Source organism: Zalophus californianus, chromosome 17, assembly GCF_009762305.2.
Source record: "Zalophus californianus isolate mZalCal1 chromosome 17, mZalCal1.pri.v2, whole genome shotgun sequence".
NCBI classification, from domain to species: domain Eukaryota; kingdom Metazoa; phylum Chordata; class Mammalia; order Carnivora; family Otariidae; genus Zalophus; species Zalophus californianus.
Genome location: NC_045611.1, coordinates 47,982,440 through 48,007,370, shown reverse-complemented (window position 1 = coordinate 48,007,370; position 24,931 = coordinate 47,982,440). Strand labels below are relative to the sequence as shown.

Sequence of the window (24,931 nt, the reverse complement as noted above, 5' to 3'; positions counted from 1 at the left end):
AGTTTCTTCTAATAGACCAAAATACACTCAAAATCTAGTGTATGGCTCTTTCTATTCACCCGTCTGAGCATATTCTTTTTTTTTTTAATTTATTTATTTATTCGACAGATAGCATAAGTAGGCAGAGCGGCAGGCAGAGGGAGAGGGAGAAACAGGCTTCCCGCTGAGCAGGGAGCCCGAGGCGGAGCTCCATCCCAGGATCCTGAGACCATGACCTGAGCCGAAGGCTGACACTTAACCACTGAGCCACCCAGGCGCCCCTCTTTCTCTTTCCTGTAGGAGTAGAGGTAGCATTAGAATGTTTCATGTTTCATCTTTAAAAATCTCTCCTACCAATCGATCTAGGTCCAAAATAGTAACTCCATTTGTCTGTTGGTTCATATGGCTACTCAAGCGTTTCTTTCTTTTCATTCAGTCTGGTCCGTTTTTGTAAATCATCACTGAATATAGGGTTTATTCCAGCAATATAATGAAACAGTACCTATTCAGTGAAATTCACAGCATCAACAACTAAAGGAGGAAAGGCATGTGATTTTGTCGAAAGATACGTTGAAATATATATGTATGTACACTCTACCTGAAAATAGCCCTGAAAATCAAACTGTCCCAAATGACTAATTTCCTCTCCTACACAATCCCCGGGACCTAGAAGAAACGGAGCCCCACTGGCGCTTGGGAGAACAGCAAGGTTCCTCTCAACACACAGTTACTCGTTTACAGAATAGCCGCAGCACCCAGAGCCAAATGTGAACTTGAGCCTCTCGGTGAGCCGGCACGGGACACAAGCCTTGTCTTGTGAGAAATAGAACTGAACTTCCCCAGAACCGCTTCAACCTCAGCGGGCCGCTGGGACGCGTACAACACGCTGATTGGCCAGGAGCCCTTCCTGCCAGTGAGCAGGCGATGACGCAGCATGACTCCCTGCAGAGAGTATAAAAGGCCGGCCGGCCAGGCGTGATCGTCCTTTCTGCGAGCGGAACAGGCAAGTGTACACACCTTTCTTCTATAATACTTTAACTATGTTCAGTATCAAACACCGGGTCGTGGAATTAGTGGTGGAACTTCTAGCTAACTTTGTCCTGCATAAGATCAGATTGTATGTACCTGAATTATTCAAGACATTACTACAGAACCAGTGGAAGTTCACAGATTGTTTAAAAACTATGTGCCATTTTCTATTGAAGAAGACCCTTATCTATGTCCTGAGCAATCTTGCTTCCAGAATACACAAACCGATGGCCGGAGAAGTCTTCCTAAATATGTCATATTATTGTCGACACAAGAAGAGGTTTTCTGAACCCACAGTTGAGTTTGTGGTTTAGCTACCCTTAAACACCTAAGCGATCTGGGTTCCTTGGGTGAATACTTAGCACCGGGAGGACAGCAAATTCTAAAAATTGGTCCTATGCACGTCCAACTCTGGACCCAGCCGGTGCCTACGACAAACGGCCACATTCTGACGTGACATAGTTCACAGACGGAAGCTTATTTGCTGATCTCCTCCTCGCGACATCGTCTTTATATCTAGTAAAGCCAGTTATTTATGCCGCACCCATCGTCTTTCTTTCAGAAGAACGTCCTCAAGCCTGCGGAGTTCCCCTTCGTCCACTGTCTCTCCTCCCCCGCTCAGAGCACATTTCCGGTTCCTCTTGAATCTGTGCCTCCCAGATTTCAAAAAAAAAAAAAGGTTTTGTTTTGCTTTGCAGCCTCAGTTCTTTCTTTTTTGACACAAAGGAGCAAATAAACTTCGTATCAACAAAGAGAGTGTCTGCAGCCTTATTGCCGCGTCCTAGGCTGACTCCTTTCTCCTGTGTGGCTCAGGCTCTGTGGCCAGGATCCGAGGAGGAGGAGGGCAAAACCACGGCGGATGAGAAAGAGAGCTCCAGGCCATGGCGTGGGGTGGGCCGGGGAGGGAGGGGTCCGCAGCCTGGCTGAGATTTGCTGCGTGGTGGACGGGGGTGGGGGTGGTTTCTGAGCCGACATCCTGCGGCTCAGCAGCCCAGTGGTTTTAGAGTTGTCTCCTCTCCCCAAGAGAAGTTCAAGGTGAGAGAAGTACAAATCACGAACTGGTCGAAGGCGTCTTTACCAGTTGTGGGGCATGTATCCCAAACTTGGCCACAGTAGAGCCGGCTGGGATGAGGAGTGAGCTGGGGGGGAGGAATAGGGCCCCCGAAACTCAGGTTCCAGGGGACCCACAATGGGGTGTGGGCAGTCGTGAAACTCCGGAGGCTCACGAGAACGCCCCCACCTTGGGTCAGGAGAGACCCCGTGCAGGGGGAAAGGGTGTGAGTGGGGAACCCGGAGGTCCCCGGGCTGACCTGGAAATGTGGAGCCTGCCTGTGTCGGGCTCCCTGCTCAGTGTGAAGTCTACTTCTCCCTCTCCCTCTCCCTCTGCCCCTTCCCCCACTCGTACTCTCTCTCTCTCACTCCCACATAAATAAATAAAATCTTGTTGTTGTGTTTTTTTTGAAGATTTTATTTATCTATTCATGAGAGACGGAGGGGGGGGAGAGAGAGAGAGAGAGAGAGAAGCAGAGGGAAAAGCAGGCTCCCAAGGAGCAGGGAGCCCGATGCGGGACTCGATCCCAGGACCTCGGGATCATGACCTGAGCCGAAGGCAGATGCTTAACCATCTGAGCCACCCAGGCGCCCTAAAATCTTGTTTAAAAAGAGTCCATACCCCCGAGTGATGTACACATGCAATCCACATTAAAATCTTAATGGCATTTTGGGCCGGAGGTAGAAAAAAATTCATCCTTCAATTCATATGGTTTCTCAACAGACCCCAAAGAGCCAGAACAACCTAGAAAGAGTAGAAGTGCGAGGCTTGGACTTCCCGATTTCAAAACGTATCCCTGAGCTACAAGAAACCAAAGAGTGAGGTCCGGGCTTAGACAGAGACATACACATAGACCAGATGAACAGAACAGAGAGTCCCCAAATTTCAGAGCCTTCCACACGTGGCCAAACGATTTTCCCCAGGGTTCCAATCCCACTCGAATGAGAAAGGACAGTCTCTTCAATAAAAAGCCTTGGGAAGACAGGATATCCACATACAAAGAAGGAAAACGGACCCTACCTTTCTATCATACACAAAAAGTAACGGAAAGTAGATAACGCATCTCAACAGAGAACCTAAGACCGTGAAGCTGAGAGAGGAAAAGCAGAGAAAAGCTTCATGATGTTGGATTTGGCACTGATGTCTAGGACGTGACGCCAAAAGCACAGGCAACAAAAGCCACCTAGAAAACCGGGGCCATTTGAAGCTTACAGACTGTTGGCCCTCAGGAGAAACAATCAACTTGGGGAAAAGGGAATCTACACAATGGGGAAAAGACTTGCAATTCCTATGTCTGTTAAGGGATTCAAATCGAGAAGATGTCAAAAACCCTACAATTCACACCAACAAGGAAAACAAACTACCCAAGGAAACAACGGGCAAAACACTTGAAGAGACATTTCTCCGAAGATATGCAATGGCCACCAAGCTTCTGAGAATAGGCTCAGCACCAGTAATCATTACAGAAAACAAATCAAAGAACAAAGACATAGCATGTCACACCCTTAGGACGGCCCCTATCAACAACAGCAACCAAAAGAACCCAAAACCCAAACACCGTCAAACAACCTGTGTTGGGGAGGATCTGGAGGCATTGGAACCCCGGGCCGGTGTCGGTGAAAATGTAAAATGGCCCATCTGCCGTGGAACACGGCGCAGAGTTTCCTCCAAAGGAGGAAATAGACTTACCACGTGATGGAGCAATCTGACTCCTGATTGTACATCCATAAGGATTGGAAGCAACGTTCCCAAGGACACTTGCACATCCCCGTTCGTTGCAGTGTTGTTCTCCAGAGCCAAGCGCCCCGCGTGTCCACACCCAGAGAGGAATGGAGAAAGAAGCTGAGGCATCGACATACAACGCAATGTTCTTCAGTCTTAGCAAAGAAGGCTATTCTGGACGTTCTGCCAAGTGAAATGAGCAAGTCACAGAAAGACAAATACCCTATGCTTCTCCTAGTACGGGTATGTAAAGTAGTCAAATTTATAGAAACAGAAAGAACTGTGGGATCCAGTGGGGGCAGGGAAGAGGAAACACAGAGCTGTGGGTACAGATCTTCAGTCACAAAATGAATGCCAGAGAGGCGTTGTATGGCAGGGAGAAGAGGTAGAGCCCTGCTGTAGGATACACTGGTGCATGGCTAACGGTAATAGTAAATGTAACGTTATTGTTTCTAACCTACTATACTTTTTAACAGATTTCTTTAAGAGAAAAATTGGGGTGAAGAAGCTGGGGCCTTTGAAACGTTCTTGCCTTCAACGAGGAAGTTCCGGGTGTGACAAATACAAAGAGTTGGTGGGTGAGGTTCATTTCCTGTTCCCAGTCAGGCCGTTTCATCACCCCAGATGGTTGCTGGTGGGGTCTCTGAGCCCCTCAAGAGCCCACGGTGGGGGAGAGGCTCAAAGCTCCAGGGATTATCGGGAGATAATCGGGAGAAGGGCCGGGCACGGATGGAAACAGGGGTAGAGGAGGTAGCAGTGTGGAAGGGGAACAGATGAAAGGATTCAAGAGAGCTGAGCAATCTCAGATGTGACACTAAAACATAGAAGGAAAGTGGGGCGCCTGGGTGGCTCGGTCGGGAAGCGTCTGCCTTCGGCTCAGGTCAGGAAACCAGAGTCCTGGGATCGAGCCCCGCATCGGGCTCCCTGTTCGGCGTGAGGCCTGCTTCTCCCTCTCCCACTCCCCCTGCTTGTGTTCCCTCGCTCGTTGTTCTAACAGAACAAAATACACTCGGAGTCTAGTGTAGGGCTCTGTTCTATTCACCTGTCTGATCGTATTTTTTCTTTTCTCTGTCTCTGTGGTGGTTTTTCCCTTTTTTTTTTTCTCCCTTTTTTTTTTGTTTGATGTGCTTTATTTTTTTGGTTTTTTCTTGTTGTTGTTCTGTTAAAGTCTTTTCAAATTTTCTTTTTTTAAAAGTCTTTTGAAATGTTTTTTTTTCTCTAAAGTTACATTCTATCCTTTCAAGGTATTTAATCATGTTTTGTACTCTTCTAAGTTTTCTTTCTTGACAATTTTGGGGTGCAGTGTCTTCTAACAGAACAAAATACACTCAAAATCTAGTGTTGGGTCTGTTCTATTCACCTGTCTGATCCTATTCTTTTTGCATTTCTGAGTGTGTGTGTGGTTGTTCCCCCCCACCCTTTTTGGGTTTGGTTTGCTTTATTTCTTGTTGTTGTCATTTTTTTTGTTCTTCCCATAAAGTCTTTTTAATTTTCATCTGTATATTTACATTCTGTCATTTCAATGTATTTAATCTTGTTTTTGTATAGAGATAAGTTTTCTTTCTTTACAATTTTGGGATGAAGTGTCTTCTAACAGAAGAAAATACACTCAAAATCTAGTGTATGCCTCTGTTCTAGTCACCTGTCTGATCATAATTTTTTTCTTCATTTCTAGTGTGTGGGGTTGCTTCTCCCCCGCCCCCCCCACACACACTTTTTGTTTGTTTGTTTGTTTGTTTTGTTCTGTTAAAGTCTTTTAAATTTAATCTCTAAAGTTATATTCTATCCTTCAAGTTATTTAATCCTGTTTCTGTACATTTGTAAGTTTTCTTTCTTGACAATTTTGGGGTGCAGTGTCTTCTAACAGAACAAAATACACTCAAAATCTAGTGTCTGGCTCTATTCTAATCACCTGCCTGATCATATTCTTTTCTTCTTTTCTAGTGTGTCTGGCGTTGATTTTTCTTCCCTCCCCCCCTTTTTTTGTTTGATTGGCTTTATTTTTTGTTTTTTTTTTCTGTTAAAGTCTTCAACTTCTCTTTTTTTAAAAGTCTTTTTAAATGTTTTTTTTCTCTAAAGTTACATTCTCTCCTTTCAAGGTACTTAATCTTGTTTTGTACATACGTAAGTTTCCTTTCCTGACAATTTTGGGATGAAGTGTCTTCTAACATCACAAAATACATATCCTTTCAAGATATTGAATCTTGTTTTTGTACATCTGTAAGTTTTCTCTCTTTACAATTTTGAGATGCATTTTCTTCTAATACCTGAAATACACTCAAAATCTAGTGTTTGGCTCTTTCTATTCACCTGTCTGATCATATTTTTTTTCTTTGTGTGTGTGTGTGTGGTTGTTTCTTCTTTTTTTTATTCTTCTCCCTCTTTTTTTCTTTGGTTTGCTTTATTTTTTGTTGTTGTTTTTGTCATTTTTCTTGTTCTGTTAAAGTTTTTTTAAATATTCATCTCTTAAGTTACATTCTATCCTTTCAAGGAATGTAATCTCATTTTTGTCCATTTGTAAGTTTTCTTTATTCTCAATTATGGGATGCGGTGTCTTCTAACAGAAAAAAATACACTCAAAATCTAGTCTCTGGCTCTGTTCTATTCACCTGTCTGAGCACATTCTCTTTTACATTTCTGTGTGTGTGGTTGTTTTTCTTTTTTTTCCCTTTTTCTTTTTTTGGTTTAGTTTGTTTTATTTTTTTGTTTTGTCATTCTTTTTCTCTGTTAAGGTCTTTTTAAATTTTCTTTTTTTTAAAGTCTTTTTAAATTTTCTTTTTTTTTCTCTAAAGGTACATTTATCCTTTTAAGGTATTTAATCTTGGTTTTGTACATCTATAAGTTCTCTCTCTTTACAATTTTGGGATGCAGTTTCTTCTAACAGACCAAAATACACTCAAAATCTAGTGTATGGCTCTTTCTATTCACCCGTCTGAGCATATTCTTTTTTTTTTTTAATTTATTTATTTATTCGACAGATAGCATAAGTAGGGCAGAGCGGCAGGCAGAGGGAGAGGGAGAAACAGGCTTCCCGCTGAGCAGGGAGCCCGAGGCGGAGCTCCATCCCAGGATCCTGAGACCATGACCTGAGCCGAAGGCTGACACTTAACCACTGAGCCACCCAGGCGCCCCTCTTTCTCTTTCCTGTAGGAGTAGAGGTAGCATTAGAATGTTTCATGTTTCATCTTTAAAAATCTCTCCTACCAATCGATCTAGGTCCAAAATAGTAACTCCATTTGTCTGTTGGTTCATATGGCTACTCAAGCGTTTCTTTCTTTTTCATTCAGTCTGGTCCGTTTTTGTAAATCATCACTGAATATAGGGTTTATTCCAGCAATATAATGAAACAGTACCTATTCAGTGAAATTCACAGCATCAACAACTAAAGGAGGAAAGGCATGTGATTTTGTCGAAAGATACGTTGAAATATATATGTATGTACACTCTACCTGAAAATAGCCTGAAAATCAAACTGTCCCAAATGACTAATTTCCTCTCCTACACAATCCCCGGGACCTAGAGAAACGGAGCCCCACTGGCGCTTGGGAGAACAGCAAGGTTCCTCTCAACACACAGTTACTCGTTTACAGAATAGCCGCAGCACCCAGAGCCAAATGTGAACTTGAGCCTCTCGGTGAGCCGGCACGGGACACAAGCCTTGTCTTGTGAGAAATAGAACTGAACTTCCCCAGAACCGCTTCAACCTCAGCGGGCCGCTGGGACGCGTACAACACGCTGATTGGCCAGGAGCCCTTCCTGCCAGTGAGCAGGCGATGACGCAGCATGACTCCCTGCAGAGAGTATAAAAGGCCGGCCGGCCAGGCGTGATCGTCCTTTCTGCGAGCGGAACAGGCAAGTGTACACACCTTTCTTCTATAATACTTTAACTATGTTCAGTATCAAACACCGGGTCGTGGAATTAGTGGTGGAACTTCTAGCTAACTTTGTCCTGCATAAGATCAGATTGTATGTACCTGAATTATTCAAGACATTACTACAGAACCAGTGGAAGTTCACAGATTGTTTAAAAACTATGTGCCATTTTCTATTGAAGAAGACCCTTATCTATGTCCTGAGCAATCTTGCTTCCAGAATACACAAACCGATGGCCGGAGAAGTCTTCCTAAATATGTCATATTATTGTCGACACAAGAAGAGGTTTTCTGAACCCACAGTTGAGTTTGTGGTTTAGCTACCCTTAAACACCTAAGCGATCTGGGTTCCTTGGGTGAATACTTAGCACCGGGAGGACAGCAAATTCTAAAAATTGGTCCTATGCACGTCCAACTCTGGACCCAGCCGGTGCCTACGACAAACGGCCACATTCTGACGTGACATAGTTCACAGACGGAAGCTTATTTGCTGATCTCCTCCTCGCGACATCGTCTTTATATCTAGTAAAGCCAGTTATTTATGCCGCACCCATCGTCTTTCTTTCAGAAGAACTTCCTCAAGCCTGCGGAGTTCCCCTTCGTCCACTGTCTCTCCTCCCCCGCTCAGAGCACATTTCCGGTTCCTCTTGAATCTGTGCCTCCCAGATTTCAAAAAAAAAAAAAAGGTTTTGTTTTGCTTTGCAGCCTCAGTTCTTTCTTTTTTGACACAAAGGAGCAAATAAACTTCGTATCAACAAAGAGAGTGTCTGCAGCCTTATTGCCGCGTCCTAGGCTGACTCCTTTCTCCTGTGTGGCTCAGGCTCTGTGGCCAGGATCCGAGGAGGAGGAGGGCAAAACCACGGCGGATGAGAAAGAGAGCTCCAGGCCATGGCGTGGGGTGGGCTGGGGAGGGAGGGGTCCGCAGCCTGGCTGAGATTTGCTGCGTGGTGGACGGGGGTGGGGGTGGTTTCTGAGCCGACATCCTGCGGCTCAGCAGCCCAGTGGTTTTAGAGTTGTCTCCTCTCCCCAAGAGAAGTTCAAGGTGAGAGAAGTACAAATCACGAACTGGTCGAAGGCGTCTTTACCAGTTGTGGGGCATGTATCCCAAACTTGGCCACAGTAGAGCCGGCTGGGATGAGGAGTGAGCTGGGGGGGGAGGAATAGGGCCCCCGAAACTCAGGTTCCAGGGGACCCACAATGGGGTGTGGGCAGTCGTGAAACTCCGGAGGCTCACGAGAACGCCCCCACCTTGGGTCAGGAGAGACCCCGTGCAGGGGGAAAGGGTGTGAGTGGGGAACCCGGAGGTCCCCGGGCTGACCTGGAAATGTGGAGCCTGCCTGTGTCGGGCTCCCTGCTCAGTGTGAAGTCTACTTCTCCCTCTCCCTCTCCCTCTGCCCCTTCCCCCACTCGTACTCTCTCTCTCTCACTCCCACATAAATAAATAAAATCTTGTTGTTGTGTTTTTTTTGAAGATTTTATTTATCTATTCATGAGAGACGGAGGGGGGGGAGAGAGAGAGAGAGAGAGAGAGAGAAGCAGAGGGAAAAGCAGGCTCCCAAGGAGCAGGGAGCCCGATGCGGGACTCGATCCCAGGACCTCGGGATCATGACCTGAGCCGAAGGCAGATGCTTAACCATCTGAGCCACCCAGGCGCCCTAAAATCTTGTTTAAAAAGAGTCCATACCCCCGAGTGATGTACACATGCAATCCACATTAAAATCTTAATGGCATTTTGGGCCGGAGGTAGAAAAAAATTCATCCTTCAATTCATATGGTTTCTCAACAGACCCCAAAGAGCCAGAACAACCTAGAAAGAGTAGAAATGCGAGGCTTGGACTTCCCGATTTCAAAACGTATTCCTGAGCTACAAGAAACCAAAGAGTGAGGTCCGGGCTTAGACAGAGACATACACATAGACCAGATGAACAGAACAGAGAGTCCCCAAATTTCAGAGCCTTCCACACGTGGCCAAACGATTTTCCCCAGGGTTCCAATCCCACTCGAATGAGAAAGGACAGTCTCTTCAATAAAAAGCCTTGGGAAGACAGGATATCCACATACAAGGAAGGAAAACGGACCCTCCCTTTCTACCATACACAAAAAGTAACGGAAAGTAGATAACGCATCTCAACAGAGAACCTAAGACCGTGAAGCTGAGAGAGGAAAAGCAGAGAAAAGCTTCATGATGTTGGATTTGGCACTGATGTCTAGGACGTGACGCCAAAAGCACAGGCAACAAAAGCCACCTAGAAAACCGGGGCCATTTGAAGCTTACAGACTGTTGGCCCTCAGGAGAAACAATCAACTTGGGGAAAAGGGAATCTACACAATGGGGAAAAGACTTGCAATTCCTATGTCTGTTAAGGGATTCAAATCGAGAAGATGTCAAAAACCCTACAATTCACACCAACAAGGAAAACAAACTACCCAAGGAAACAACGGGCAAAACACTTGAAGAGACATTTCTCCGAAGATATGCAATGGCCACCAAGCTTCTGAGAATAGGCTCAGCACCAGTAATCATTACAGAAAACAAATCAAAGAACAAAGACATAGCATGTCACACCCTTAGGACGGCCCCTATCAACAACAGCAACCAAAAGAACCCAAAACCCAAACACCGTCAAACAACCTGTGTTGGGGAGGATCTGGAGGCATTGGAACCCCGGGCCGGTGTCGGTGAAAATGTAAAATGGCCCATCTGCCGTGGAACACGGCGCAGAGTTTCCTCCAAAGGAGGAAATAGACTTACCACGTGATGGAGCAATCTGACTCCTGATTGTACATCCATAAGGATTGGAAGCAACGTTCCCAAGGACACTTGCACATCCCCGTTCGTTGCAGTGTTGTTCTCCAGAGCCAAGCGCCCCGCGTGTCCACACCCAGAGAGGAATGGAGAAAGAAGCTGAGGCATCGACATACAACGCAATGTTCTTCAGTCTTAGCAAAGAAGGCTATTCTGGACGTTCTGCCAAGTGAAATGAGCAAGTCACAGAAAGACAAATACCCTATGCTTCTCCTAGTACGGGCTATGTAAAGTAGTCAAATTTATAGAAACAGAAAGAACTGTGGGATCCAGTGGGGGCAGGGAAGAGGAAACACAGAGCTGTGGGTACAGATCTTCAGTCACAAAATGAATGCCAGAGAGGCGTTGTATGGCAGGGAGAAGAGGTAGAGCCCTGCTGTAGGATACACTGGTGCATGGCTAACGGTAATAGTAAATGTAACGTTATTGTTTCTAACCTACTATACTTTTTAACAGATTTCTTTAAGAGAAAAATTGGGGTGAAGAAGCTGGGGCCTTTGAAACGTTCTTGCCTTCAACGAGGAAGTTCCGGGTGTGACAAATACAAAGAGTTGGTGGGTGAGGTTCATTTCCTGTTCCCAGTCAGGCCGTTTCACCCCAGATGGTTGCTGGTGGGGTCTCTGAGCCCCTCAAGAGCCCACGGTGGGGGAGAGGCTCAAAGCTCCAGGGATTATCGGGAGATAATCGGGAGAAGGGCCGGGCACGGATGGAAACAGGGGTAGAGGAGGTAGCAGTGTGGAAGGGGGACAGATGAAAGGATTCAAGAGAGCTGAGCAATCTCAGATGTGACACTAAAACATAGAAGGAAAGTGGGGCGCCTGGGTGGCTCGGTCGTGAAGCGTCCGCCTTCGGCTCAGGTCAGGAAACCAGAGTCCTGGGATCGAGCCCCGCATCGGGCTCCCTGTTCGGCGTGAGGCCTGCTTCTCCCTCTCCCACTCCCCCTGCTTGGGTTCCCTCGCTCGTTGTTCTAACAGAACAAAATACACTCGGAGTCTAGTGTAGGGCTCTGTTCTATTCACCTGTCTGATCCTATTTTTTCTTTTCTCTGTCTCTGTGGTGGTTTTTTCCCTTTTTTTTTTTTTCTCCCTTTTTTTTTTTGTTTGATGTGCTTTATTTTTTTGGTTTTTTCTTGTTGTTGTTCTGTTAAAGTCTTTTCAAATTTTCTTTTTTTAAAAGTCTTTTGAAATGTTTTTTTTTCTCTAAAGTTACATTCTATCCTTTCAAGGTATTTAATCATGTTTTGTACTCTTCTAAGTTTTCTTTCTTGACAATTTTGGGGTGCAGTGTCTTCTAACAGAACAAAATACACTCAAAATCTAGTGTTGGGTCTGTTCTATTCACCTGTCTGATCCTATTCTTTTTGCATTTCTGAGTGTGTGTGTGGTTGTTCCCCCCCACCCTTTTTGGGTTTGGTTTGCTTTATTTCTTGTTGTTGTCATTTTTTTTGTTCTTCCCATAAAGTCTTTTTAATTTTCATCTGTATATTTACATTCTGTCATTTCAATGTATTTAATCTTGTTTTTGTATAGAGATAAGTTTTCTTTCTTTACAATTTTGGGATGAAGTGTCTTCTAACAGAAGAAAATACACTCAAAATCTAGTGTATGCCTCTGTTCTAGTCACCTGTCTGATCATAATTTTTTTCTTCATTTCTAGTGTGTGGGGTTGCTTCTCCCCCGCCCCCCCCCACACACACTTTTTGTTTGTTTGTTTGTTTGTTTTGTTCTGTTAAAGTCTTTTAAATTTAATCTCTAAAGTTATATTCTATCCTTCAAGTTATTTAATCCTGTTTCTGTACATTTGTAAGTTTTCTTTCTTGACAATTTTGGGGTGCAGTGTCTTCTAACAGAACAAAATACACTCAAAATCTAGTGTCTGGCTCTATTCTAATCACCTGCCTGATCATATTCTTTTCTTCTTTTCTAGTGTGTCTGGCGTTGATTTTTCTTCCCTCCCCCCCTTTTTTTGTTTGATTGGCTTTATTTTTTGTTTTTTTTTTTCTGTTAAAGTCTTCAACTTCTCTTTTTTTAAAAGTCTTTTTAAATGTTTTTTTTTCTCTAAAGTTACATTCTCTCCTTTCAAGGTACTTAATCTTGTTTTGTACATACGTAAGTTTCCTTTCCTGACAATTTTGGGATGAAGTGTCTTCTAACATCACAAAATACATATCCTTTCAAGATATTGAATCTTGTTTTTGTACATCTGTAAGTTTTCTCTCTTTACAATTTTGAGATGCATTTTCTTCTAATACCTGAAATACACTCAAAATCTAGTGTTTGGCTCTTTCTATTCACCTGTCTGATCATATTTTTTTTCTTTGTGTGTGTGTGTGTGGTTGTTTCTTCTTTTTTTTATTCTTCTCCCTCTTTTTTTCTTTGGTTTGCTTTATTTTTTGTTGTTGTTTTTGTCATTTTTCTTGTTCTGTTAAAGTTTTTTTAAATATTCATCTCTTAAGTTACATTCTATCCTTTCAAGGAATGTAATCTCATTTTTGTCCATTTGTAAGTTTTCTTTATTCTCAATTATGGGATGCGGTGTCTTCTAACAGAAAAAAATACACTCAAAATCTAGTCTCTGGCTCTGTTCTATTCACCTGTCTGAGCACATTCTCTTTTACATTTCTGTGTGTGTGGTTGTTTTTCTTTTTTTTCCCCTTTTTCTTTTTTTGGTTTAGTTTGTTTTATTTTTTTGTTTTGTCATTCTTTTTCTGTTAAGGTCTTTTTAAATTTTCTTTTTTTTAAAGTCTTTTTAAATTTTCTTTTTTTTCTCTAAAGGTACATTTATCCTTTTAAGGTATTTAATCTTGGTTTTGTACATCTATAAGTTCTCTCTCTTTACAATTTTGGGATGCAGTTTCTTCTAATAGACCAAAATACACTCAAAATCTAGTGTATGGCTCTTTCTATTCACCCGTCTGAGCATATTCTTTTTTTTTTTTAATTTATTTATTTATTCGACAGATAGCATAAGTAGGCAGAGCGGCAGGCAGAGGGAGAGGGAGAAACAGGCTTCCCGCTGAGCAGGGAGCCCGAGGCGGAGCTCCATCCCAGGATCCTGAGACCATGACCTGAGCCGAAGGCTGACACTTAACCACTGAGCCACCCAGGCGCCCCTCTTTCTCTTTCCTGTAGGAGTAGAGGTAGCATTAGAATGTTTCATGTTTCATCTTTAAAAATCTCTCCTACCAATCGATCTAGGTCCAAAATAGTAACTCCATTTGTCTGTTGGTTCATATGGCTACTCAAGCGTTTCTTTCTTTTTCATTCAGTCTGGTCCGTTTTTGTAAATCATCACTGAATATAGGGTTTATTCCAGCAATATAATGAAACAGTACCTATTCAGTGAAATTCACAGCATCAACAACTAAAGGAGGAAAGGCATGTGATTTTGTCGAAAGATACGTTGAAATATATATGTATGTACACTCTACCTGAAAATAGCCTGAAAATCAAACTGTCCCAAATGACTAATTTCCTCTCCTACACAATCCCCGGGACCTAGAAGAAACGGAGCCCCACTGGCGCTTGGGAGAACAGCAAGGTTCCTCTCAACACACAGTTACTCGTTTACAGAATAGCCGCAGCACCCAGAGCCAAATGTGAACTTGAGCCTCTCGGTGAGCCGGCACGGGACACAAGCCTTGTCTTGTGAGAAATAGAACTGAACTTCCCCAGAACCGCTTCAACCTCAGCGGGCCGCTGGGACGCGTACAACACGCTGATTGGCCAGGAGCCCTTCCTGCCAGTGAGCAGGCGATGACGCAGCATGACTCCCTGCAGAGAGTATAAAAGGCCGGCCGGCCAGGCGTGATCGTCCTTTCTGCGAGCGGAACAGGCAAGTGTACACACCTTTCTTCTATAATACTTTAACTATGTTCAGTATCAAACACCGGGTCGTGGAATTAGTGGTGGAACTTCTAGCTAACTTTGTCCTGCATAAGATCAGATTGTATGTACCTGAATTATTCAAGACATTACTACAGAACCAGTGGAAGTTCACAGATTGTTTAAAAACTATGTGCCATTTTCTATTGAAGAAGACCCTTATCTATGTCCTGAGCAATCTTGCTTCCAGAATACACAAACCGATGGCCGGAGAAGTCTTCCTAAATATGTCATATTATTGTCGACACAAGAAGAGGTTTTCTGAACCCACAGTTGAGTTTGTGGTTTAGCTACCCTTAAACACCTAAGCGATCTGGGTTCCTTGGGTGAATACTTAGCACCGGGAGGACAGCAAATTCTAAAAATTGGTCCTATGCACGTCCAACTCTGGACCCAGCCGGTGCCTACGACAAACGGCCACATTCTGACGTGACATAGTTCACAGACGGAAGCTTATTTGCTGATCTCCTCCTCGCGACATCGTCTTTATATCTAGTAAAGCCAGTTATTTATGCCGCACCCATCGTCTTTCTTTCAGAAGAACTTCCTCAAGCCTGCGGAGTTCCCCTTCGTCCACTGTCTCTCCTCCCCCGCTCAGAGCACATTTCCGGTTCCTCTTGAATCTGTGCCTCCCAGATTTCAAAAAAAAAAAAAAGGTTTTGTTTTGCTTTGCAGCCTCAGTTCTTTCTTTTTTGACACAAAGGAGCAAATAAACTTCGTATCAACAAAGAGAGTGTCTGCAGCCTTATTGCCGCGTCCTAGGCTGACTCCTTTCTCCTGTGTGGCTCAGGCTCTGTGGCCAGGATCCGAGGAGGAGGAGGGCAAAACCACGGCGGATGAGAAAGAGAGCTCCAGGCCATGGCGTGGGGTGGGCTGGGGAGGGAGGGGTCCGCAGCCTGGCTGAGATTTGCTGCGTGGTGGACGGGGGTGGGGGTGGTTTCTGAGCCGACATCCTGCGGCTCAGCAGCCCAGTGGTTTTAGAGTTGTCTCCTCTCCCCAAGAGAAGTTCAAGGTGAGAGAAGTACAAATCACGAACTGGTCGAAGGCGTCTTTACCAGTTGTGGGGCATGTATCCCAAACTTGGCCACAGTAGAGCCGGCTGGGATGAGGAGTGAGCTGGGGGGGAGGAATAGGGCCCCCGAAACTCAGGTTCCAGGGGACCCACAATGGGGTGTGGGCAGTCGTGAAACTCCGGAGGCTCACGAGAACGCCCCCACCTTGGGTCAGGAGAGACCCCGTGCAGCGGGAAAGGGTGTGAGTGGGGAACCCGGAGGTCCCCGGGCTGACCTGGAAATGTGGAGCCTGCCTGTGTCGGGCTCCCTGCTCAGTGTGAAGTCTACTTCTCCCTCTCCCTCTCCCTCTGCCCCTTCCCCCACTCGTACTCTCTCTCTCTCACTCCCACATAAATAAATAAAATCTTGTTGTTGTGTTTTTTTTGAAGATTTTATTTATCTATTCATGAGAGACGGAGGGGGGGGAGAGAGAGAGAGAGAGAGAGAAGCAGAGGGAAAAGCAGGCTCCCAAGGAGCAGGGAGCCCGATGCGGGACTCGATCCCAGGACCTCGGGATCATGACCTGAGCCGAAGGCAGATGCTTAACCATCTGAGCCACCCAGGCGCCCTAAAATCTTGTTTAAAAAGAGTCCATACCCCCGAGTGATGTACACATGCAATCCACATTAAAATCTTAATGGCATTTTGGGCCGGAGGTAGAAAAAAATTCATCCTTCAATTCATATGGTTTCTCAACAGACCCCAAAGAGCCAGAACAACCTAGAAAGAGTAGAAATGCGAGGCTTGGACTTCCCGATTTCAAAACGTATTCCTGAGCTACAAGAAACCAAAGAGTGAGGTCCGGGCTTAGACAGAGACATACACATAGACCAGATGAACAGAACAGAGAGTCCCCAAATTTCAGAGCCTTCCACACGTGGCCAAACGATTTTCCCCAGGGTTCCAATCCCACTCGAATGAGAAAGGACAGTCTCTTCAATAAAAAGCCTTGGGAAGACAGGATATCCACATACAAGGAAGGAAAACGGACCCTCCCTTTCTACCATACACAAAAAGTAACGGAAAGTAGATAACGCATCTCAACAGAGAACCTAAGACCGTGAAGCTGAGAGAGGAAAAGCAGAGAAAAGCTTCATGATGTTGGATTTGGCACTGATGTCTAGGACGTGACGCCAAAAGCACAGGCAACAAAAGCCACCTAGAAAACCGGGGCCATTTGAAGCTTACAGACTGTTGGCCCTCAGGAGAAACAATCAACTTGGGGAAAAGGGAATCTACACAATGGGGAAAAGACTTGCAATTCCTATGTCTGTTAAGGGATTCAAATCGAGAAGATGTCAAAAACCCTACAATTCACACCAACAAGGAAAACAAACTACCCAAGGAAACAACGGGCAAAACACTTGAAGAGACATTTCTCCGAAGATATGCAATGGCCACCAAGCTTCTGAGAATAGGCTCAGCACCAGTAATCATTACAGAAAACAAATCAAAGAACAAAGACATAGCATGTCACACCCTTAGGACGGCCCCTATCAACAACAGCAACCAAAAGAACCCAAAACCCAAACACCGTCAAACAACCTGTGTTGGGGAGGATCTGGAGGCATTGGAACCCCGGGCCGGTGTCGGTGAAAATGTAAAATGGCCCATCTGCCGTGGAACACGGCGCAGAGTTTCCTCCAAAGGAGGAAATAGACTTACCACGTGATGGAGCAATCTCACTCCTGATTGTACATCCATAAGGATTGGAAGCAACGTTCCCAAGGACACTTGCACATCCCCGTTCGTTGCAGTGTTGTTCTCCAGAGCCAAGCGCCCCGCGTGTCCACACCCAGAGAGGAATGGAGAAAGAAGCTGAGGCATCGACATACAACGCAATGTTCTTCAGTCTTAGCAAAGAAGGCTATTCTGGACGTTCTGCCAAGTGAAATGAGCAAGTCACAGAAAGACAAATACCCTATGCTTCTCCTAGTACGGGGTATGTAAAGTAGTCAAATTTATAGAAACAGAAAGAACTGTGGGATCCAGTGGGGGCAGGGAAGAGGAAACACAGAGCTGTGGGTACAGATCTTCAGTCACAAAATGAATGCCAGAGAGGCGTTGTATGGCAGGGAGAAGAGGTAGAGCCCTGCTGTAGGATACACTGGTGCATGGCTAACGGTAATAGTAAATGTAACGTTATTGTTTCTAACCTACTATACTTTTTAACAGATTTCTTTAAGAGAAAAATTGGGGTGAAGAAGCTGGGGCCTTTGAAACGTTCTTGCCTTCAACGAGGAAGTTCCGGGTGTGACAAATACAAAGAGTTGGTGGGTGAGGTTCATTTCCTGTTCCCAGTCAGGCCGTTTCACCCCAGATGGTTGCTGGTGGGGTCTCTGAGCCCCTCAAGAGCCCACGGTGGGGGAGAGGCTCAAAGCTCCAGGGATTATCGGGAGATAATCGGGAGAAGGGCCGGGCACGGATGGAAACAGGGGTAGAGGAGGTAGCAGTGTGGAAGGGGGACAGATGAAAGGATTCAAGAGAGCTGAGCAATCTCAGATGTGACACTAAAACATAGAAGGAAAGTGGGGCGCCTGGGTGGCTCGGTCGTGAAGCGTCCGCCTTCGGCTCAGGTCAGGAAACCAGAGTCCTGGGATCGAGCCCCGCATCGGGCTCCCTGTTCGGCGTGAGGCCTGCTTCTCCCTCTCCCACTCCCCCTGCTTGGGTTCCCTCGCTCGTTGTTCTAACAGAACAAAATACACTCGGAGTCTAGTGTAGGGCTCTGTTCTATTCACCTGTCTGATCCTATTTTTTCTTTTCTCTGTCTCTGTGGTGGTTTTTCCCTTTTTTTTTTTTCTCCCTTTTTTTTTTTGTTTGATGTGCTTTATTTTTTTGGTTTTTTCTTGTTGTTGTTCTGTTAAAGTCTTTTCAAATTTTCTTTTTTTAAAAGTCTTTTGAAATGTTTTTTTTTCTCTAAAGTTACATTCTATCCTTTCAAGGTATTTAATCATGTTTTGTACTCTTCTAAGTTTTCTTTCTTGACAATTTTGGGGTGCAGTGTCTTCTAACAGAACAAAATACACTCAAAATCTAGTGTTGGGTCTGTTCTATTCACCTGTCTGATCCTATTCTTTTTGCATTTCTGAGTGTGTGTGTGGTTGTTCCCCCCCACCCTTTTTGGGTTTGGTTTGCTTTATTTCTTGTTGTTGTCATTTTTTTTGTTCTTCCCATAAAGTCTTTTTAATTTTCATCTGTATATTTACATTCTGTCATTTCAATGTATTTAATCTTGTTTTTGTATAGAGATAAGTTTTCTTTCTTTACAATTTTGGGATGAAGTGTCTTCTAACAGAAGAAAATACACTCAAAATCTAGTGTATGCCTCTGTTCTAGTCACCTGTCTGATCATAATTTTTTTCTTCATTTCTAGTGTGTGGGGTTGCTTCTCCCCCGCCCCCCCCACACACACTTTTTGTTTGTTTGTTTGTTTGTTTTGTTCTGTTAAAGTCTTTTAAATTTAATCTCTAAAGTTATATTCTATCCTTCAAGTTATTTAATCCTGTTTCTGTACATTTGTAAGTTTTCTTTCTTGACAATTTTGGGGTGCAGTGTCTTCTAACAGAACAAAATACACTCAAAATCTAGTGTCTGGCTCTATTCTAATCACCTGCCTGATCATATTCTTTTCTTCTTTTCTAGTGTGTCTGGCGTTGATTTTTCTTCCCTCCCCCCCTTTTTTTGTTTGATTGGCTTTATTTTTTGTTTTTTTTTTTCTGTTAAAGTCTTCAACTTCTCTTTTTTTAAAAGTCTTTTTAAATGTTTTTTTTTCTCTAAAGTTACATTCTCTCCTTTCAAGGTACTTAATCTTGTTTTGTACATACGTAAGTTTCCTTTCCTGACAATTTTGGGATGAAGTGTCTTCTAACATCACAAAATACATATCCTTTCAAGATATTGAATCTTGTTTTTGTACATCTGTAAGTTTTCTCTCTTTACAATTTTGAGATGCATTTTCTTCTAATACCTGAAATACACTCAAAATCTAGTGTTTGGCTCTTTCTATTCACCTGTCTGATCATATTTTTTTTCTTTGTGTGTGTGTGTGTGGTTGTTTCTTCTTTTTTTTATTCTTCTCCCTCTTTTTTTCTTTGGTTTGCTTTATTTTTTGTTGTTGTTTTTGTCATTTTTCTTGTTCTGTTAAAGTTTTTTTAAATATTCATCTCTTAAGTTACATTCTATCCTTTCAAGGAATGTAATCTCATTTTTGTCCATTTGTAAGTTTTCTTTATTCTCAATTATGGGATGCGGTGTCTTCTAACAGAAAAAAATACACTCAAAATCTAGTCTCTGGCTCTGTTCTATTCACCTGTCTGAGCACATTCTCTTTTACATTTCTGTGTGTGTGGTTGTTTTTCTTTTTTTTCCCCTTTTTCTTTTTTTGGTTTAGTTTGTTTTATTTTTTTGTTTTGTCATTCTTTTTCTCTGTTAAGGTCTTTTTAAATTTTCTTTTTTTTAAAGTCTTTTTAAATTTTCTTTTTTTTCTCTAAAGGTACATTTATCCTTTTAAGGTATTTAATCTTGGTTTTCTACATCTATAAGTTCTCTCTCTTTACAATTTTGGGATGCAGTTTCTTCTAATAGACCAAAATACACTCAAAATCTAGTGTATGGCTCTTTCTATTCACCCGTCTGAGCATATTCTTTTTTTTTTTTAATTTATTTATTTATTCGACAGATAGCATAAGTAGGCAGAGCGGCAGGCAGAGGGAGAGGGAGAAACAGGCTTCCCGCTGAGCAGGGAGCCCGAGGCGGAGCTCCATCCCAGGATCCTGAGACCATGACCTGAGCCGAAGGCTGACACTTAACCACTGAGCCACCCAGGCGCCCCTCTTTCTCTTTCCTGTAGGAGTAGAGGTAGCATTAGAATGTTTCATGTTTCATCTTTAAAAATCTCTCCTACCAATCGATCTAGGTCCAAAATAGTAACTCCATTTGTCTGTTGGTTCATATGGCTACTCAAGCGTTTCTTTCTTTTTCATTCAGTCTGGTCCGTTTTTGTAAATCATCACTGAATATAGGGTTTATTCCAGCAATATAATGAAACAGTACCTATTCAGTGAAATTCACAGCATCAACAACTAAAGGAGGAAAGGCATGTGATTTTGTCGAAAGATACGTTGAAATATATATGTATGTACACTCTACCTGAAAATACCCTGAAAATCAAACTGTCCCAAATGACTAATTTCCTCTCCTACACAATCCCCGGGACCTAGAAGAAACGGAGCCCCACTGGCGCTTGGGAGAACAGCAAGGTTCCTCTCAACACACAGTTACTCGTTTACAGAATAGCCGCAGCACCCAGAGCCAAATGTGAACTTGAGCCTCTCGGTGAGCCGGCACGGGACACAAGCCTTGTCTTGTGAGAAATAGAACTGAACTTCCCCAGAACCGCTTCAACCTCAGCGGGCCGCTGGGACGCGTACAACACGCTGATTGGCCAGGAGCCCTTCCTGCCAGTGAGCAGGCGATGACGCAGCATGACTCCCTGCAGAGAGTATAAAAGGCCGGCCGGCCAGGCGTGATCGTCCTTTCTGCGAGCGGAACAGGCAAGTGTACACACCTTTCTTCTATAATACTTTAACTATGTTCAGTATCAAACACCGGGTCGTGGAATTAGTGGTGGAACTTCTAGCTAACTTTGTCCTGCATAAGATCAGATTGTATGTACCTGAATTATTCAAGACATTACTACAGAACCAGTGGAAGTTCACAGATTGTTTAAAAACTATGTGCCATTTTCTATTGAAGAAGACCCTTATCTATGTCCTGAGCAATCTTGCTTCCAGAATACACAAACCGATGGCCGGAGAAGTCTTCCTAAATATGTCATATTATTGTCGACACAAGAAGAGGTTTTCTGAACCCACAGTTGAGTTTGTGGTTTAGCTACCCTTAAACACCTAAGCGATCTGGGTTCCTTGGGTGAATACTTAGCACCGGGAGGACAGCAAATTCTAAAAATTGGTCCTATGCACGTCCAACTCTGGACCCAGCCGGTGCCTACGACAAACGGCCACATTCTGACGTGACATAGTTCACAGACGGAAGCTTATTTGCTGATCTCCTCCTCGCGACATCGTCTTTATATCTAGTAAAGCCAGTTATTTATGCCGCACCCATCGTCTTTCTTTCAGAAGAACTTCCTCAAGCCTGCGGAGTTCCCCTTCGTCCACTGTCTCTCCTCCCCCGCTCAGAGCACATTTCCGGTTCCTCTTGAATCTGTGCCTCCCAGATTTCAAAAAAAAAAAAAAAGGTTTTGTTTTGCTTTGCAGCCTCAGTTCTTTCTTTTTTGACACAAAGGAGCAAATAAACTTCGTATCAACAAAGAGAGTGTCTGCAGCCTTATTGCCGCGTCCTAGGCTGACTCCTTTCTCCTGTGTGGCTCAGGCTCTGTGGCCAGGATCCGAGGAGGAGGAGGGCAAAACCACGGCGGATGAGAAAGAGAGCTCCAGGCCATGGCGTGGGGTGGGCTGGGGAGGGAGGGGTCCGCAGCCTGGCTGAGATTTGCTGCGTGGTGGACGGGGGTGGGGGTGGTTTCTGAGCCGACATCCTGCGGCTCAGCAGCCCAGGGGTTTTAGAGTTGTCTCCTCTCCCCAAGAGAAGTTCAAGGTGAGAGAAGTACAAATCACGAACTGGTCGAAGGCGTCTTTACCAGTTGTGGGGCATGTATCCCAAACTTGGCCAGAGTAGAGCCGGCTGGGATGAGGAGTGAGCTGGGGGGGAGGAATAGGGCCCCCGAAACTCAGGTTCCAGGGGACCCACAATGGGGTGTGGGCAGTCGTGAAACTCCGGAGGCTCACGAGAACGCCCCCACCTTGGGTCAGGAGAGACCCCGTGCAGGGGGAAAGGGTGTGAGTGGGGAACCCGGAGGTCCCCGGGCTGACCTGGAAATGTGGAGCCTGCCTGTGTCGGGCTCCCTGCTCAGTGTGAAGTCTACTTCTCCCTCTCCCTCTCCCTCTGCCCCTTCCCCCACTCGTACTCTCTCTCTCTCACTCCCACATAAATAAATAAAATCTTGTTGTTGTGTTTTTTTTGAAGATTTTATTTATCTATTCATGAGAGACGGAGGGGGGGGAGAGAGAGAGAGAGAGAGAAGCAGAGGGAAAAGCAGGCTCCCAAGGAGCAGGGAGCCCGATGCGGGACTCGATCCCAGGACCTCGGGATCATGACCTGAGCCGAAGGCAGATGCTTAACCATCTGAGCCACCCAGGCGCCCTAAAATCTTGTTTAAAAAGAGTCCATACCCCCGAGTGATGTACACATGCAATCCACATTAAAATCTTAATGGCATTTTGGGCCGGAGGTAGAAAAAAATTCATCCTTCAATTCATATGGTTTCTCAACAGACCCCAAAGAGCCAGAACAACCTAGAAAGAGTAGAAATGCGAGGCTTGGACTTCCCGATTTCAAAATGTATTCCTGAGCTACAAGAAACCAAAGAGTGAGGTCCGGGCTTAGACAGAGACATACACATAGACCAGATGAACAGAACAGAGAGTCCCCAAATTTCAGAGCCTTCCACACGTGGCCAAACGATTTTCCCCAGGGTTCCAATCCCACTCGAATGAGAAAGGACAGTCTCTTCAATAAAAAGCCTTGGGAAGACAGGATATCCACATACAAGGAAGGAAAACGGACCCTCCCTTTCTACCATACACAAAAAGTAACGGAAAGTAGATAACGCATCTCAACAGAGAACCTAAGACCGTGAAGCTGAGAGAGGAAAAGCAGAGAAAAGCTTCATGATGTTGGATTTGGCACTGATGTCTAGGACGTGACGCCAAAAGCACAGGCAACAAAAGCCACCTAGAAAACCGGGGCCATTTGAAGCTTACAGACTGTTGGCCCTCAGGAGAAACAATCAACTTGGGGAAAAGGGAATCTACACAATGGGGAAAAGACTTGCAATTCCTATGTCTGTTAAGGGATTCAAATCGAGAAGATGTCAAAAACCCTACAATTCACACCAACAAGGAAAACAAACTACCCAAGGAAACAACGGGCAAAACACTTGAAGAGACATTTCTCCGAAGATATGCAATGGCCACCAAGCTTCTGAGAATAGGCTCAGCACCAGTAATCATTACAGAAAACAAATCAAAGAACAAAGACATAGCATGTCACACCCTTAGGACGGCCCCTATCAACAACAGCAACCAAAAGAACCCAAAACCCAAACACCGTCAAACAACCTGTGTTGGGGAGGATCTGGAGGCATTGGAACCCCGGGCCGGTGTCGGTGAAAATGTAAAATGGCCCATCTGCCGTGGAACACGGCGCAGAGTTTCCTCCAAAGGAGGAAATAGACTTACCACGTGATGGAGCAATCTCACTCCTGATTGTACATCCATAAGGATTGGAAGCAACGTTCCCAAGGACACTTGCACATCCCCGTTCGTTGCAGTGTTGTTCTCCAGAGCCAAGCGCCCCGCGTGTCCACACCCAGAGAGGAATGGAGAAAGAAGCTGAGGCATCGACATACAACGCAATGTTCTTCAGTCTTAGCAAAGAAGGCTATTCTGGACGTTCTGCCAAGTGAAATGAGCAAGTCACAGAAAGACAAATACCCTATGCTTCTCCTAGTACGGGGTATGTAAAGTAGTCAAATTTATAGAAACAGAAAGAACTGTGGGATCCAATGGGGGCAGGGAAGAGGAAACACAGAGCTGTGGGTACAGATCTTCAGTCACAAAATGAATGCCAGAGAGGCGTTGTATGGCAGGGAGAAGAGGTAGAGCCCTGCTGTAGGATACACTGGTGCATGGCTAACGGTAATAGTAAATGTAACGTTATTGTTTCTAACCTACTATACTTTTTAACAGATTTCTTTAAGAGAAAAATTGGGGTGAAGAAGCTGGGGCCTTTGAAACGTTCTTGCCTTCAACGAGGAAGTTCCGGGTGTGACAAATACAAAGAGTTGGTGGGTGAGGTTCATTTCCTGTTCCCAGTCAGGCCGTTTCACCCCAGATGGTTGCTGGTGGGGTCTCTGAGCCCCTCAAGAGCCCACGGTGGGGGAGAGGCTCAAAGCTCCAGGGATTATCGGGAGATAATCGGGAGAAGGGCCGGGCACGGATGGAAACAGGGGTAGAGGAGGTAGCAGTGTGGAAGGGGGACAGATGAAAGGATTCAAGAGAGCTGAGCAATCTCAGATGTGACACTAAAACATAGAAGGAAAGTGGGGCGCCTGGGTGGCTCGGTCGTGAAGCGTCCGCCTTCGGCTCAGGTCAGGAAACCAGAGTCCTGGGATCGAGCCCCGCATCGGGCTCCCTGTTCGGCGTGAGGCCTGCTTCTCCCTCTCCCACTCCCCCTGCTTGGGTTCCCTCGCTCGTTGTTCTAACAGAACAAAGTACACTCGGAGTCTAGTGTAGGGCTCTGTTCTATTCACCTGTCTGATCCTATTTTTTCTTTTCTCTGTCTCTGTGGTGGTTTTTTCCTTTTTTTTTTTTTTGTCCCTTTTTTTTTGTTTGATGTGCTTTATTTTTTTGGTTTTTTCTTGTTGTTGTTCTGTTAAAGTCTTTTCAAGTTCTCTT

At 44.6% G+C, this 24,931-nt stretch overlaps 3 long non-coding RNA genes across 6 annotated transcripts in view; 2 read left to right on the top strand and 1 right to left on the bottom strand.

The window, feature by feature from the left end:
• The window catches only part of LOC113935482, a 65,421-nt gene extending 41,442 nt beyond the window's left edge, over positions 1-23,979 (bottom strand). For 2 of the 3 annotated variants that reach the window (XR_004819762.1, XR_004819764.1), the window contains exons 1-3: positions 17,061-18,016; positions 10,406-10,621; positions 3,749-3,964 (exon numbers count right to left, since the gene is read on the bottom strand). This is a non-coding gene — a long non-coding RNA (uncharacterized LOC113935482). Of the gene's footprint in view, positions 1-3,748; positions 3,965-10,405; positions 10,622-17,060; positions 18,017-23,713 lie in introns of those variants that run through there. The other variant, XR_004819763.1, reaches the window with a different exon arrangement.
• Positions 4,036-8,410, top strand: LOC118356461. 2 transcript variants are annotated; one of them, XR_004819767.1, is made up of 2 exons: positions 4,036-4,206; positions 7,372-8,410. It is a non-coding gene; the product is annotated as an uncharacterized LOC118356461 (long non-coding RNA). The 2 variants fall into 2 exon arrangements; XR_004819766.1 differs by having other exon boundaries at positions 4,036-4,355.
• Positions 10,621-15,070, top strand: LOC118356460. Its single transcript, XR_004819765.1, has 2 exons — positions 10,621-11,013; positions 13,728-15,070. It is a non-coding gene; the product is annotated as an uncharacterized LOC118356460 (long non-coding RNA).
• Positions 23,980-24,931: the final 952 nt, after the last annotated feature.